Source organism: Equus przewalskii, chromosome 4 (assembly GCF_037783145.1).
Source record: "Equus przewalskii isolate Varuska chromosome 4, EquPr2, whole genome shotgun sequence".
NCBI classification, from domain to species: Eukaryota; Metazoa; Chordata; class Mammalia; order Perissodactyla; family Equidae; genus Equus; species Equus przewalskii.
The window spans coordinates 103,083,040-103,098,092 of record NC_091834.1 but is presented as its reverse complement, the minus strand read 5'-3'; the positions used below and the strand labels follow the sequence as shown (position 1 = coordinate 103,098,092).

Sequence of the window (15,053 nt, the reverse complement as noted above, 5' to 3'; positions counted from 1 at the left end):
TAAATAAAATGGTGGTTGTCTTAATCTGTTAGAATTTGTGGTGGTTTGTTGTACAGCAATATAGAGTAGAAGCAGTTTTGTGTATTAAGGGACTCTAACAAAAAATATTTGAGACACAAATGATGAAAGTTGTTTTCTTTTTTCTTTTGATTTAAATTGTTTTTTATTCTTAGTGAGGAAGATTCACCCTGAGCTAACATCTGTTGCCAGTCTTCCTCTATTTTGTATGTGGGACATCACCATGGCATGGCTTGATGAGTGGTGTGTAGGTTCGTGCCTGGGATCTGAACCTCTGAACCCCAGGCCACTGAAGCTGAGTGTGCAAACTTAACTACTGTGCTACAGGGCCCGCCCCGTGTTATTGTTTTCTAACTTCTTTTATTGAGATAGTTAAATGAGGCTGCCCCTACCCTCTGCCTCTTACTTCACTAAGGTATTTTGAAATAGAGATGGAATTTTATTATTGGGGAATTTAAATGGTATTAAAAACGTAGTTGTCACAGTGTAGATTGGACTATTGGACTATAATTAGATACTATATAATGGGAAAATAAAATAATTGATAATCAACCTTCAAAAAGGTATGATTTTTACTTTTTTGACTTATACAGAGAGCTCATATATATTTGGAGTGTCATGGACTTTATGTCAGAATGCCTGGGTTCTATTCCTGGGCCTGGATTACATTTGTCTTTATGTGATAGAAAACCCCCAAATAATAATGACTTGAATAGGAGTGCTTATTTCTCTCATATCAAAGTCTGGAGGGCAGGTGCTTGGGCTGGTATGGTACCTCTGCACTGCAAAATCATGTAGGACTTGGCTCCTTTTATCTTGCTCTTCAGACTTCTCTAGGATACGGCCTTTGCTCTCAGATTCCATGATGGTTACTAGAGCCCTATCCATGTCCTATGAAGTAGAATGGAGGAACAGTATACCAAGGGAACAATCCCTCCCTTTAAAACACTCTTCTGAGAAGTACCATATGTTTCAGGTTATGTATAAACACGTAGCTGCAAAGGAGGCTGGGAATGTAATCCTTTAGCTGAGTACCTTGCTGCCTAGAACAGATTTAGAGTGTTGTTACTAAGGGTAGGAGTGGGCATTGCGGAAACAGCCAGTGGTTTCCACCACTTTGAGCAACTGGTTTATCCTCATAGGCCTAGATTTTCTTGTGTGTGAGAATGATGATATTGAACCACTTGGGGTGGCAGATAGATTTCATATTGAGGGCTGGCCCCAGCTGATTGGTAGTGACTGCTTGCAATGTGCTGTTGAAGGTTTTAAACAGAAGAGTCCCTAGGTTTTGGTCTCAGCAGGGTGCAAAAGTAGTAGAAGTATTTATTTTGGGAGTGATAGCATGCTGCCATTAATATACTACCCCTGTACCTTAGCCTTTTTGTGTGCCATTACTTCAATTTTTGAAATTTTTTCATTGAAAATATTTTGTTGTCCTGCTAACTGTTGAACTATCTTTTTTCCCTCTTTAAAAATATTTGAAAATTCATACTATGTTTAAAAAGTTTGCTAATAAACCTGAATCCTAACTTTGTGCAGAACATTCTCAAAACTAGAGATGGGGGTGATGTAGAGAAATACTAAATTCCTTTTTAGGTGTATGTCAGAATATCTAGAATAGGGCCGGCCCCGTGGCCAAGTGGTTAAGTTTACGAGCTCCCCTTCAGTGGCCCAGAGTTTCGCTGGTTCACATCCTGGGCGCGGACATGGCACTGCTCATCAGGCCATGCTGAGGCGGCATACCACATGCCACAAGTAGAAGGACCCACAACTAAAAATAAACAACTATGTACCGGGGGGGCTTTGGGGAGAAAAAGGAAAAAATAAAGTCTTTAAAAAAAAAATCTAGAATATGCAGGGGTAACAAACAACCTTGGTTCTTAGTGGCTTGAGTCAACAAAAGTTTATTTCTTGCTCATGCTACAAGTTCATCATGAGCTGGCTTGGGAGCTTTACTCCACAGCATCTCTACCCAGGCTGAGGGGGACAATCTCTTCCTTCCACAGTTGCCAAGGCAGGAAAAAGAGAACATGGTTGATAGTGCTCTGGCTCCTAAAGACTCTCCAGAAGTGGCATAAGCAGCTCTGTTTACATTTCATGGGCCCGGGGAAGTCGGGTGGTAGCACCTAACTTCAAGGGGGCAGGGAGAACTGGAAATATTTGGTGAAGAACACTAATGAACACCGCAGAGGGTCAGACCTATTTGAGCCCAAAAGTTCATCTTTGAATATGGAGTATGTTTTGTTACCTGTAATTGAATATCACCATCTGGTGCACTGTTGTACTACAACGTAATAATTTACGGGGTGTGTTTAATAATACTATTAGATAGAAAAACATTTGCCAGAGGGAGAAATAATATAGGAGGCATAGGGCTTGGCTTCCTGATTCTTTCTCTACTGTGTTTTGTGCTTTCTTTCTCCCACCCACATGAAAGGAGGGAAGGAATCAAATACTAAAATTGCTGTGTAATGTTAGTGAGATTAAGGGTGACAAAATCTTTTTTCAAAGTAAGTTATTAAAGCATGTGTTTTCTTTTCAGAGTTACTTTGTCCATTTGTTTTCTTATTAACCACCCAAGGAAGGTGTTACTGAGCATCTACTATGCATTGTACACTGGAGAAACCAAAATAAGACACAGTCCCTACCCTCAGTTTCTGTCACTTCCATGCAAACTATAATGCACAAGAACAAATGCTGCAGTGGAAGATTGCTCAAAGTACTGAAGAAGCTCAGAGAAGGAAGAACTTAAGACGGAGCAATTGAAAACACAAAACATCTAAGTTGAGTCTTGAAGCATGAAAACCAACTTCACTGAAGAGAATGGTGGGAGTGAGGAACTAGTACATGGCCCTTGTGGGTTAGGCACTCCTGTGTGTACGAGGAGTTAGCTCATTTGAGACTAAACAGTCACATGCAGTAGAATCTTTGGTTCCAGTTAGAGATGAAGGAGCCAAGCTTCAGGAAGATCACATAGCTGGTAAGTGATTGAGTCGCAATTGGAATCCACATGTGTCTGACTCTGGTCTTTGCTTTTTAAGAAATTCTAGTCCAACTTTTAGCTATGAAATGAATAATGTTTGAGGATATAGTGTGAAACCTGGTGACTATAGTTGATAACATTGTATTATATAATTGAAATTTGCTAAGAAATAGAACTTAAATGTTCTCACCAAAAAAAAAAAAAGAAAAAGAAATATGTGAGGTGATGGATCTATTAATTAACTAGAGGGGAAGAATCCTTTCACAATGTGTGTGTGAAAGGATAATATCAAATCATCATGATGTACACTTCAAATATCTTAGAATTTTATTTGTCAATTATACCTCAGTAAAGCTGAAAAAAATAATAAAATGCTCAAGAGCCAAAAAACTAGAACCTCTAGTCCAGTATGTGAGAAAATGGGGAAGGGAAAATAAATTGGGAATTTTAAATTTTTATTGTAGGCAATAGGGAACCATTGAAGATTTTAAATAGAAGAGTAACCTTGTATTTGGGTTAGAAAAATCACCTGGGCAACAACTGGGAAGATGGTATGGAGGGAGTATATATCCCATTTGTCATGTCACAGGGACCAGAATGAGAACCCAAACTGATTGACTGTGTACTCTGTTTTTTTTTTTTTGAGGAAGATTAGCCCTGAGCTAACTGCTACCAATTCTCCTCTTTACGCTGAGGAAGACTGGCCCTGAGCTAACATCCATGCCCTTCTTCCTCTACTTTATACGTCGGACGCCTGCCACAGCAGGGCTTGCCAAGTGGTGCCATGTCCGTACCCAGGATCCGAACCTGCCAACCCCGGGCTGCTGAAGCAGAACGTGCGGACTTTGCTGCGCCACCAGGCCGGCTACTGTACTCTTTTTCATCAAGAAATACTATTTGCCTCACTTTCGTTTTCAAATTATCCAACCTGAGAACTAGAAAGAACCTCAGAGTCATGTATTCCAATGTTTTCTTTTCTTTTCTTTTTTTTTTGAGGAGGATTAGCCTTGAGCTAACATCTGCTGCCAATCCTCCTCTTTTTGCGGAGAAAGACTGGCCCTGAGCTAACATCCGTGCCCATCTTCCTCTACTTTATATGTGGGACGCTTACCACAGCATGGCTTGTCAAGTGGTGCCATGTCCGTACCCGGGATCCGAACCTGCGAACCCCGGACTGCTGAAGCAGAATGTGCCGACTTAACTGCTGTGCCACTGGGCTGGCCCCTATTCCAATGTTTTCAATTTATGGATTAGGAAATTAAGTGCCAACAGGCAAGTTTGACATCTGAGATTACACTTTAAGATCAGGAGACATTAGTCTCTTTACCAGTTACTGGTATTTATCCTAGGTTCCATTAGCTAACAACCGAATGTGAGACCTATGCCTGGAGGAGTGTCTGAGGTCTATCCATATTGTTGCTTGGAGTAACAGTTTGTTTCTTTATGTTGGCGAGTAGCATTCCATTGTCTGGATGTAGCACATTGTGTTTATTGATTCATTAGTTGATGGACATTGAGATTGTTTCCAGTTTTTTGTCCTCTGTGAATAATGCTGCTGTGAACGTTTGTGTCCGTGTCTTTGGATAACTGTTTTAATTTCTCTGGGTAGATACCTAGCAATAGAAATTGCTTGGTTGTATGATTAGTGTGTGTTTAACTTTTTCAGAAACTTCCAGTTTTCCAAGGTCCCTGTACCATTTTACGTTCTCATTAGCATTATATGAAAGTTCACATCCCTGCTAATGCTTGGAATTCTATCTTTTTGATTTTAGCCATTCTAGCTGGTATGTGTGGATATCTCATTGTGGTTTTAATTTGCATTTCCCGAATGATTATGATGTTGAGCATCATTTCAAATGCTTCTTTACCATTTCTTTGTCTTCTTTGGTGAAGTATCAATTCAAATCTTTACCCCATTTTGGGGGGTTTTATGTCTTGTTTTTGGGTGGTAAGAGTTCTTTTGTATTTGTATGTATACATTAGACTTTATTCTTTTTAGAGCAGTGTTAGGTTCACAGCAAAACTGAAAGGAAGATATAGAGATTTCTTATATACCTTCTGCTGCTGCGCCCCCTCAGGGCCCCCGTTATCAACGTACCTCACCAGAGTGGTACAGTTGTTACAGCTGATGAACCTGCCTTGACACATCATTATCACCCAAAGCCCATAGTTTACATTAGCGTTCACTCTTGGTGTTCTATGGGTTTGTTGTATGTCAGAACATGGGTTTTGACAAATGTATGATGTCATGTAACCACCGTTATAGAATACAGAGTAGTTTCGCTGCCCTAAAAATCCTCTTTGCTTCTCCTATTCATCCCTCCCTTTCCACTAAGCCCTGGCAACCACTGCCTTTTTTTTTTTTTTTTTACTTTTTCCGTAGTTTTGCCTCTTTAAGTATATTTTTGATACAAGTCCTTTATGAGTTATATGATTTGCAGGTATTTTCTTCCGGTTTGTGGCTTGTTCTTTTCATTTCTTAATTGAGTCTTTTGAAATGCTAAGGTTTCTAATTTTGGTGAAGTCCAGTGTATCATTTTTTTTCCATTATGGATTGTGCTTTTGGGGTCATATCTAAGAGCTCTTTGCCTATCACAAGATCTCAAAGATCTCCTGTGTTTACTTCTAGAAGCTTTTATAGTGTTGGGTTTTACATTAAGGTCAGTGATACACGTTGAGTTAATTTTTGTGTATGGTGTGAGGTAAGGTCTAAGTTAGTTATTTTGTATATGGATGTACAGTTGTTCCAGCACCATTTGTTGGAAAGACTGTCGTTTTTTCATTGAATTGTCATGGCACCTTTGTTGAAAATCACTTGATTATAAATGTGTGGGTTTATTTCTGGACTTTGTTCTGTTCCATTGATCTGTGTGTTTATCCTTATGCCAGTACTACAGCTTTATTGTAAAAATCAGGTGGTGTAATTCCCCCAACTTTATCCTTCTTTTCCGAAATTGTTTTGCCTATTATAGGTCTTTTGCATTTCCGTACAAATTTTATGGTCAGTTTGCCAGTTCCTACAAAAAGTCCATCGGGATTTTTATAGGGATGACATCGAGTCTGTGGATCACGTTTGAGAGAATTGATAGCTTACTCTTCCAATCTATGAAATGACGCATCTCTTCGTTTTGGTCTTTAACTTCTTTCAGCAATATTTTATAGTTTTCATTGTATAGGTCTTATGCTTTTTTGTTGTTGTTAAATTTATTTAATTCTTTTTCATGCTGTTGTAAATGGAATTGTTTTCTTAATTTTTTGGTAAATTGTGGGTAGCATATAGAAATAAAACTTTTTTTAAAGATGATAAGACTTTATTTAGGGGTGCTACTACAGGGGGTTTTGCCGTAGGGGAGAGAGATTGGGCTCAACTCTTGAAGTATAATTGGTTTTGATATATGGGTCTTATACTCTATTCTCTTGATAAACTCACTTATTATAGTATTTCTTTTTTGTAGGCTCTTCAGGATTTTCTACATCCAAACAGATAACTTTTAACTAATCAGATACTTACCTTAAAAATCCCAAGCAAAGTTTTATCCTGGGACAAAGTGTCTTTCAAGTTCCTCTTTCAGCACTTGTGGTACTTAAGGTCTTTCTTGAATTGAGTGATTTATCTGTCTAATTGGCAGCCTGCAGAGAGTCTTTGACAGCAAAATCACGTAATTTTCTTTCCAACTAAAGTGAGGGTTCAACAGAAAGACGTTAGCTAAGAGAAGTAGGAAATGTGCACACAAGCAAATAGCCATGTTTCATTTTGGGAAGTTTTACAATTTTTAAACAGAACAGCTGTGTGGCTTTTGGCAAATGGCTGCGTGGTGCTTTGGTTGTGTCCTCTACCAAGTGGGGTAGTAGTAGTACCTGTCTCATAGAGCTGTGAAAATTAAATCAATTAATGTGTTAGAGTGGCTAGAATGGAGTCTGGCGTGTAGTAATCACTTCATCAGTTCCTAAGTTTTATTAACATTAGATAGGCAGGAATCAAGCATGAGGATTAAGTGAGGAAAACTGCCTACCTGAGCTGAGTCAGATCATTGTAGTGTGAGTTCAGTTAGATCTTGGGTGGTTCTTAATCGATTTTTTGGGGCTACAGATCCCTTTGGATGTAATAATGTGCACATCAATATAGATACAGAGATTTTATATAATTTAAAGGAAGGAGTTCAGTGACTGACCTCCTGAAGCTTGTCCAAAAGCTTTGTAGGGGTTCATAGCCCCCAGAATAAGAACTTTCCCTCTAAAAATACAGTGCCCTCTGAAGGAAACTGTCTTGGATGCAGAAGGGGATGGAGGTCTTTCTCCTCAAAGCTGAGTCCTTGAAGGGAACAGTTTAGGAAGTAAACACAGCATCACTGCTTTTTTCTTGTAGGAAATTACTTGACAGATGACCTTCAAGGGAAGGTACTCCCTTGTGAAAAGGATCAGACTCCGGTAGAATGTGGGTAATGTGCATTTCAGAGTTATTTTATGATTGTACCGGAGAAAGCAGGCGGAAATACGAGTGGGTGGGAGGGAGGCTGTTACAGGGATAACCTTAAACTGCCCTAATTTATTTTCAAGTAAATTTTCACAAACTTCAGTAGTTCGAATATAATTAATAAGAAAGTACTTGTGACAAACCTTATGTTGCAGTGTTGAGACTGAAAACTGTTACTCAAAGTTCAAGATTTTGCAGGTAAACCAGGACACAGTTGAGGGAGATGGTAGACCAGGCTTCGCACCTCTTGAAGGTGGTGCCTATGGGTTTTCAACATTGTATCCCCACTGAACAGAGTGCAAAGTTTTTGATACCCCTACATTTTTGTGGGGTTTGGTTTTTTAAAGAGTGATGAAAGCTGAGAACAAACCAAAGTATAGATTTTTCCCCCTCAAAGTAACTAATTTATATCAGGAATTATTATCCCTTTCTGTTGCTAGCCTCATTTCTTTGCTTTTATTTTTACTTTGTCTTTACCATCAACCCACTTATTAGCCTCTTTAGTGACCCTTTACTCTTTGAATTAACCCTTCTTTTTTAGCCCCTTTATCTTTTGGTTCATTCTTCCTATGGCAGGGAGGAACTGTTCATTAGAAGTAGCTGAGCTGTGGAAGCGTTGCACTGGCATAGCGTTGGTGACAAGTGTGCTGAGATCTTTGATACTTGCCAGTACTGCTATTGGAAAATGATGCTGGGTAAAGAACTTAAGAACATTTCAAGTTTTAAAAAATTATTTTTAGGCTCTCATCATTGCCAGAATTCCATATTAAATACCTATTTATGAGGTCTCTTATACTTTCTAGTCCTAATTTATTATTTTTTTTGAGGAAGACTGGCCCTGAGCTAACATCCATGCCCATCTTCCTCTACTTTATATGTGGGATGCCTGCCACAGCATGGCTTGCCAAGCAGTACCATGTCCGCACCCAGGATCTGAACCAGCGAACCCTGGGCCTCTGAAGTGGAGCGTGCGCACTTAACTGCTGCACCACCGGGCCAGCCTCTAGTCCTAATATTTTTCAATCCTAATCTGGTTCATGGTACCTTTTATTTATTTGTGTTATTAAGAGGCTACTGTCAAATGTAGGCCTTTTCTTTCAATGTCTTCGGGATAATAGTGATAGGTTGACATTAATCCGAGTTTTGGTTAAAATAGAATTTGTTTAGTTTAAAATTAGCATGACTGGGATTATATTGTGATATAATTCTTTTCTAAAATTTTTGAAATATGACTAGATTATCCTTCTGCTTACTAAAACATGTCAAAACATTGTTGTCTTTTTGAGTTTGAGCCTGAATTTCTTATGCTATCATTATGTGACCTGTAGATTTCTATTGTGCAAATCTATTTCAAAAACTTAAATTTTATTTAAAATTATATTTTTGTTACAGAAAATGTAGAACATGGAGAAAAAGAAAAATTCACCTTTTTCACACCACTCTAACATAGACATACTATTATTTTGATCCCTTTTCTTTCTTTTTTCATGTGCATATTTTGTTTTCATTGTATTGGTGATGGTATATATAGAATTTTGTAGCTTACTTACCCCTTAACATGTAAAAGAAAATTTTCATGTTGTTAATCTTCATAACATTTTGAAAGGTGCTTAATTTTCCATTGAGTAAAGTTATGTAAACATCCCCCAATCACCCCTATTCCTCCACTTCTCTTAATATTATTATTATGATTTTGCTTATTATTACACCATGTAAAATCTCTGGCAGACATTTCTGTAGACAAAACCCTTTTCATATTTTGGATTATTTTTATAGGACAGATTTCCGTAGGCAAGATCACTAGGTTAGAAGAAAGAAGCAGGCCATCCTGGTGGCCCGGCGGTTAAGTTCACACGTTCTGCTTTGGCAGCCCAGGGTTTGCTAGTTGGGATCCTGGGTGCGGACTCATGTGCCGCTTGGTGAGCCATGCTGTGGTAGGTGTCCCACATATAAAGTAGAGGAAGATGGGTGCAGATGTTAGCTCAGGGCCAGTCCTCCTCAGCAAAAAGAGGAGGATTGGTGGCAGATGTTAGCTCAGGTCTAATCTTCCTCAAAAAAAAAAAAGCATTTGATGATTCTTGATACAGACATTTAGAGGTAAGTGGGCTCTAAAGTCCAATTGCTGGGTCTCAAATTCTGGATCTATCACTTTCTAGTTGTTGGACTTTGTGTAAGTTATTTAATCTGTCTGTGTTTGTTTACTCACCTGTAATATGGGGATGATGATAAAAAGTCCCTGTCATGGGTTTATTGAGAAAATTAAAGAGGATGCATATTCAGAAAGCCTTTAGAACAGTGCCTATTACTCAGTAAGTTCCTACTAAATGAGAACTCATTTTTTAAAAAGTTTAAAATGTTCCCCAAAAGGACTGTTTCAAATTAGGTCAACAGCAATATGTTAGGACCAGTTACACTGAACTTTGGTCATGCATGGTATATTAAAACCCTTGTCTTACTTCTTAGTTTAATAATTGAAAAACAGTACTTCAGTTTTAAATTTTTATTTACTTGAGTTGTAGGACTATTGAACATTCTTGAATTTTACTAGTATTTCTATTTCTTGTGAATTACTCAGTCATGTTTTGTCCATAGTTTATTGGAGGAGGGGGAGCATTCTTAATGTTTTTCGTATTATTCATTTAATCTCTTTAAATAACATTTATTTTAAGACAGTTATTGTACGTATTTTGCCTCCTTTGCCTGTAAAGAAAATTATATTTTCTCTACTTAGGTTCTCTTAGTTTTTTTAGTGCATTCAGGTTTAATTCAGTTCTTGGTAGGAGAGAATTAAGAAAAATATTTGTAGATTAGGATGACAATGTATTAGGACTTTTGATTCTTTTTGAAAATCAAAGCCTTAGATTTAATGTCCTTTTTTGTTCAATCTCATTCTTTGTCTCATTAGTAGGGCATAGTACTGGGAGGAGAAAGTTCTTTAAATTTTAATCATGGTATTGTTTCTGGTTTTGTTTTCAATGACCTGGGACTATGAATCTTCTCTTTTATCAGTGAAAATATTGATAAGTTATTTCATAGTAATGAAAAATGGTCAGACATTCTGAGAGTCACAAATAACCATGTTATACAAAATCAGAGTGGTTCTGTTTCTTTATTACTGTCACACGTCTCCTATTTTTCTTTAACTCTTACTGCTTTTCCTCCTTTAATATTTCTGTTGGCAGCTGCTAAAGAGCGCCCCCCCCATGCTTCCACAGGGTGGTGGACTGCACTGTGCCTGTAATGTGTTAGCCCTTGTAGGTGATATTTAGGATTTTAGGGGAAGTCGTGGGGGAAGTAAGGGGAATCATGGAGTGGGGGAGGGGAAGTGATAAGTTAATTAAAGCCAGTAGTATTTGATTAATCTTACTGCTGCTGACAAGATTCTATTATACAGAATAAACCATTGTGCACATCTTTGTGTTTCGGTGGAAGGGCACAAAACCAAAATTGATTACATGAAGGAAGTCTATTAATTGATGATAATAGAAATGCTTTCTCTAAATGCAGTATTTTTATTAAATGTTACTGAGTAGTTTTCACCATTGGCAAATCTTTGTGTTTCATATAAATTTTCCAAAAGACTTTTGTAAATTTAATTTAATTAGAATAAAAACCTTGGGATTAAAATTTGTCTAGTATTTTATTCATGTTTGAAACTAAGTACTTCATTACAGAGGAAATAAAAACTAGAAACTATTTTGCATTGTGTCGTCTAAAACCATTTAAAATAATTTCACAGTTCATTATGGATGATTTTTTGGAATGACATTGTTTAACTTTGTTAGAATAAAAGAATAGACTTGTACTTTTCAGTTGTTTTCTTTTGACCAAAAAGCCTGGGTTTATCCCTAGTCTGTCAGTCTGCATACAAGCACCAATCATGCAGTCATTATTTTTGTGGAGGCTGCTTTCTTGGTTATGTCTTAAGTCTTAACTCCTTTAATTTTACTATTCTGAATTTTAGTGTAACTACTATAACATTTTAAGTTTTGAGAATATTGCATGTAAGATGATGATCTATAAATCAAGGTTCTGAGTTGGTAAGATTTTACAGGATACCAGATCTGCAAAAAGAAATTTCTTGACCTGGCCTCTATGGAATCAAGGGCAAGAACTTGACTCCCATTTACCCTACTCTTCTCCCCCTCCCCCGACCCCCTGTTGAGAGTCTTTCACTGTTACATCATCATTTAAACTAGTTTATTAGAACAACAGAAGTGGACTACAGTTACATAATGTTTCTTTTTATTTGTTCAGTGCCGGGAGTAGAAAACACTTGACCAGTTTCATAGAGGATTAGAAAGTTTGAGGAGGAAAAGTAGAATTCTTTGTTTATTGAGCCGCAGGGTAATTGTCCGTAATTACAGATGCGTGTTTTGAGGTTTGGGAAAGGTGGTTAAAAAAACTTACATTTAAATAAAAACCTGTGATAAACATCTATAAATAAAAGGAGGAAGAAAACTTTGGCAAAAATAGTTCTAGCATCTTAAGTAGTCTTGTTTCATGAAAAATTCCTTTTGTTAAATGGAAAAGCCCTGGTTTGGGAGAGAGAGACCTGAGTAGGACATTTTTGGTAAGCACTGAAGACCATTTTAGGTGGTTAATATTTCAGTTTTGACCTCCTCACTTCAGAGATATTAGATTAGGAGGGATTTGGAGGTTTACCGATAGGAATATCCAACATAAGGTTTTAACGTTGTGATGCAGAATGATGCAAAATGTGTTTCCCTTTGTTTTAGATTCTCGGCTCCCAACAAAATTTCATGGAATGACATAAAATAATAAAATGTCCTTTGGTTTATTTGAAATTAAGCCTTAGAGGGGGAAGTTCCTGTAAACGGTTAGCAAAGAGTTAACCTCGGGGGCTTTCTCTGTCGGCGCTCTGCGGCGAGGTTCCGGATCTGGGCTTTGGAGAAATCCATCCCACCTTTTTGAGGCGCCTGCTACACACGGATCTACTTTCTCTGGTCTACTTCTCTGGTCGTGCTTTTTCCTCCTCCTACCTTCCCCCTCCTCTTTCTTGTAGGCTCCGCGGTGTGTGTCTGTGTGTGTGTGTTTGGTGGTGGGTGTGTGTGGCGGGAGGTTCTCAAAGCGTAGGAGATGGAAGCTCCGCGCTGGTTGGTTCTGTCTGGTCTGGGCGCTGCGGTGGGAGCGGGTTGGCAGCACCTGGGCGGGAGCTCGGGAGCCGGGAGCCGGGAGCCGGGAGCCTGCCCTACCGAGTCGAGCTGCCGGCGGTGGAGGGGGAAGCGGAAAGCGCTCTTATCCGGTGGCATTGGATCTGGCAGGGTCAGATGGCTGATCGAGCGGGGGTAGCAGCTTTTATAAGACGGTTTAGGTACAAAAATGTAAAGTGACAATAAAAAGAGCCAGAACCTCGAATGCCCTAAGGCTAAAAAGTGTTCGTTTCTTTTCAGAGGATCATGTTTTTGCATCTGGTTCCGGAGGGTGACTTGGCTTGGATTGTTACTGTTAAAAATAAACAAAGACAAGACTAACCGAAGTATTGTATTTCTCTATTATGTATTTAACTGTATTAAAGCATTAAATGTGATGACACTAGATATTGAGATGTGTATTTTTATCATGGAATCAAATCTAGGTTTGGAAATAAGAAAAGAACAAAATGATCATAAAAGTTTTATATTCTGGATTTGGAAGTTGGTTGATAGAAGAGTAATGAGAATAAAGCAGTATCTTTAACCCCTCTCCCTCTAGTTCTCAAGATTTTTCACTTAATTTCTTAAGTGTTACATTAGCTAATTCTAGAATAATTCAGCATTTTGGTTCCAATTCTGTACTTAATATATACTTCTATAAAATATTTAAATGGTAATATGAATTTAACACATTTTGAAATATATAATGTGAAAACTCTCTGAAAAAACACTTTGACTCAAGTATCACAGGTTTGAGAATTTTCAACGTAGTTCTTCATGTGTGCTTAATTTCAGTTATAATTAGAAATGAAAAAAATGAGAAGTAAAATCTTTGGTCCCTTAACCAGTATTTAAACATGTCTCTTCTGGTAATCTGCTAGAATTTAATTAGATCAGAAGAAATTTAAAAAACTCAAAACTATTATGTAGCTAATGTGTTTTAGAGAACTTGTTTCAGGTTGAGAGAAAAACAGTTTGATAAATTAAGTACATGGCCTCTTTTTGTTAAGTGAAACTATGATTGTATAGGGTATAGTTAACCTCTTTATGTTCACAGTTAAACTCAGACTGTTACCTATTGTATTTAATATTTAGATACAATATTTACAGTTATGTTATTTGTTATATATAATATTTAGTATATTTAACCTCGTGGTATTAGTCACGTAGTTTTTTTATGAAACCTTGTAGTATATGTTAAGTATGATAGTTATCTCTTCTAGAATAATTTTTATTATATATTGAAGCAGCAGTGCTTAATCTATAAGTAGAAGTATGTTTTCCTTTTTTTTTTTTTAACCAAGGTGCAAAATCCTGTGTGGCCACTTTTCTAAAAGTAAAGTTAAATAATGCTGAAGCATATGTTTTATTTGCTGTAGAGACTATTTATTTGGAAACAATGTATTGTAACAAGATAAATTAGAATTTTAACTGTTTGATAGTTTGTATTTCAGAATAAACAATTACTGCTTCCAGTGTTCAGTGTCATATTTGTCATAAAATCATTATTGTTCTAGGGGCCGGCCGGGTGGCACAGCAGTTAAGTTTGCACATTCTGCTTCTCGGCGACCCGGGGTTCGCTGGTTTGGACCCGGGGTGCGGACATGGCACTGCTTGGCAAAACCCATGCTGTGGTGGGCCTCCCATGTGTAAAGTAGAGGATGATGGGCAGAGATGTTGGGTCAGGGCTGGTCTTTCTCAGCAAAAAGAAGAGGATTGGCAGTAGTTAGCTCAGGGCTAATTTTCCTCAAAAAAAAAAATGTCATTATTGTTCTAGTTGTATAGTTTTTTTGTGCGTGTTTTTAACTTTTAGACCTATTTAAAATGTAAAATAAATAAAAGACTAATGTGATAGAGTTGTGTCCTTTCTAAACTACCTAATACCTTATTAAAGAACACCGAACCATTTTTTCTTTGCTGCATTTTAATGAGAACAAAAGTGTAATTTCTCTTAAGTGTTAAATTATGCAGTAGCTTTCTATATTTTGGTTTGAGAGGAGTTTGGTAAATTATTTTTTAATGTTTCCTGGCTTTTTGTTATATTTCATGAATAATGGAAAAGTGAGTCTGACTTGACTGAAGTGTGCTGTCTGATGCATTCTCTTGTGGCCATCACAGACACTTGGCTCTTAATGGGGAACTGAGACTGTTCTTCCTACGAACAGTTGCATTAACTCATGTTGTTTGACTGATATTGATGACACTCCATAATGTTAAAAAAAATAAAATGTTGTCATCATATGGGAGCTTCCTCACAATGTAGTTTTTTTTTTTAAGTTTTTATTTTTTCCTTTTTCTCCCCAAAGCCCCCCCCGGTACGTAGTTGTGTATTCTTCGCTGTGGGTTCTTCTAGTTGTGGCATGTGGGACGCTGCCTCAGCGTGGTCTGATGAGCAGTGCCATGTCCGCGCCCAGGATTCGAA

General features: G+C 37.7%; 1 protein-coding gene and 1 long non-coding RNA gene across 31 annotated transcripts in view; both read left to right on the top strand.

Moving 5' to 3' along the window:
* Positions 1-15,053, top strand: part of KMT2C (lysine methyltransferase 2C) — a 269,708-nt gene that overhangs the window by 10,164 nt on the left and 244,491 nt on the right. The window lies entirely within an intron of this gene.
* LOC139082953 (uncharacterized) lies at positions 12,526-14,109 on the top strand. Its single transcript, XR_011539352.1, has 2 exons — positions 12,526-12,810; positions 12,890-14,109. It is a non-coding gene; the product is annotated as an uncharacterized lncRNA (long non-coding RNA).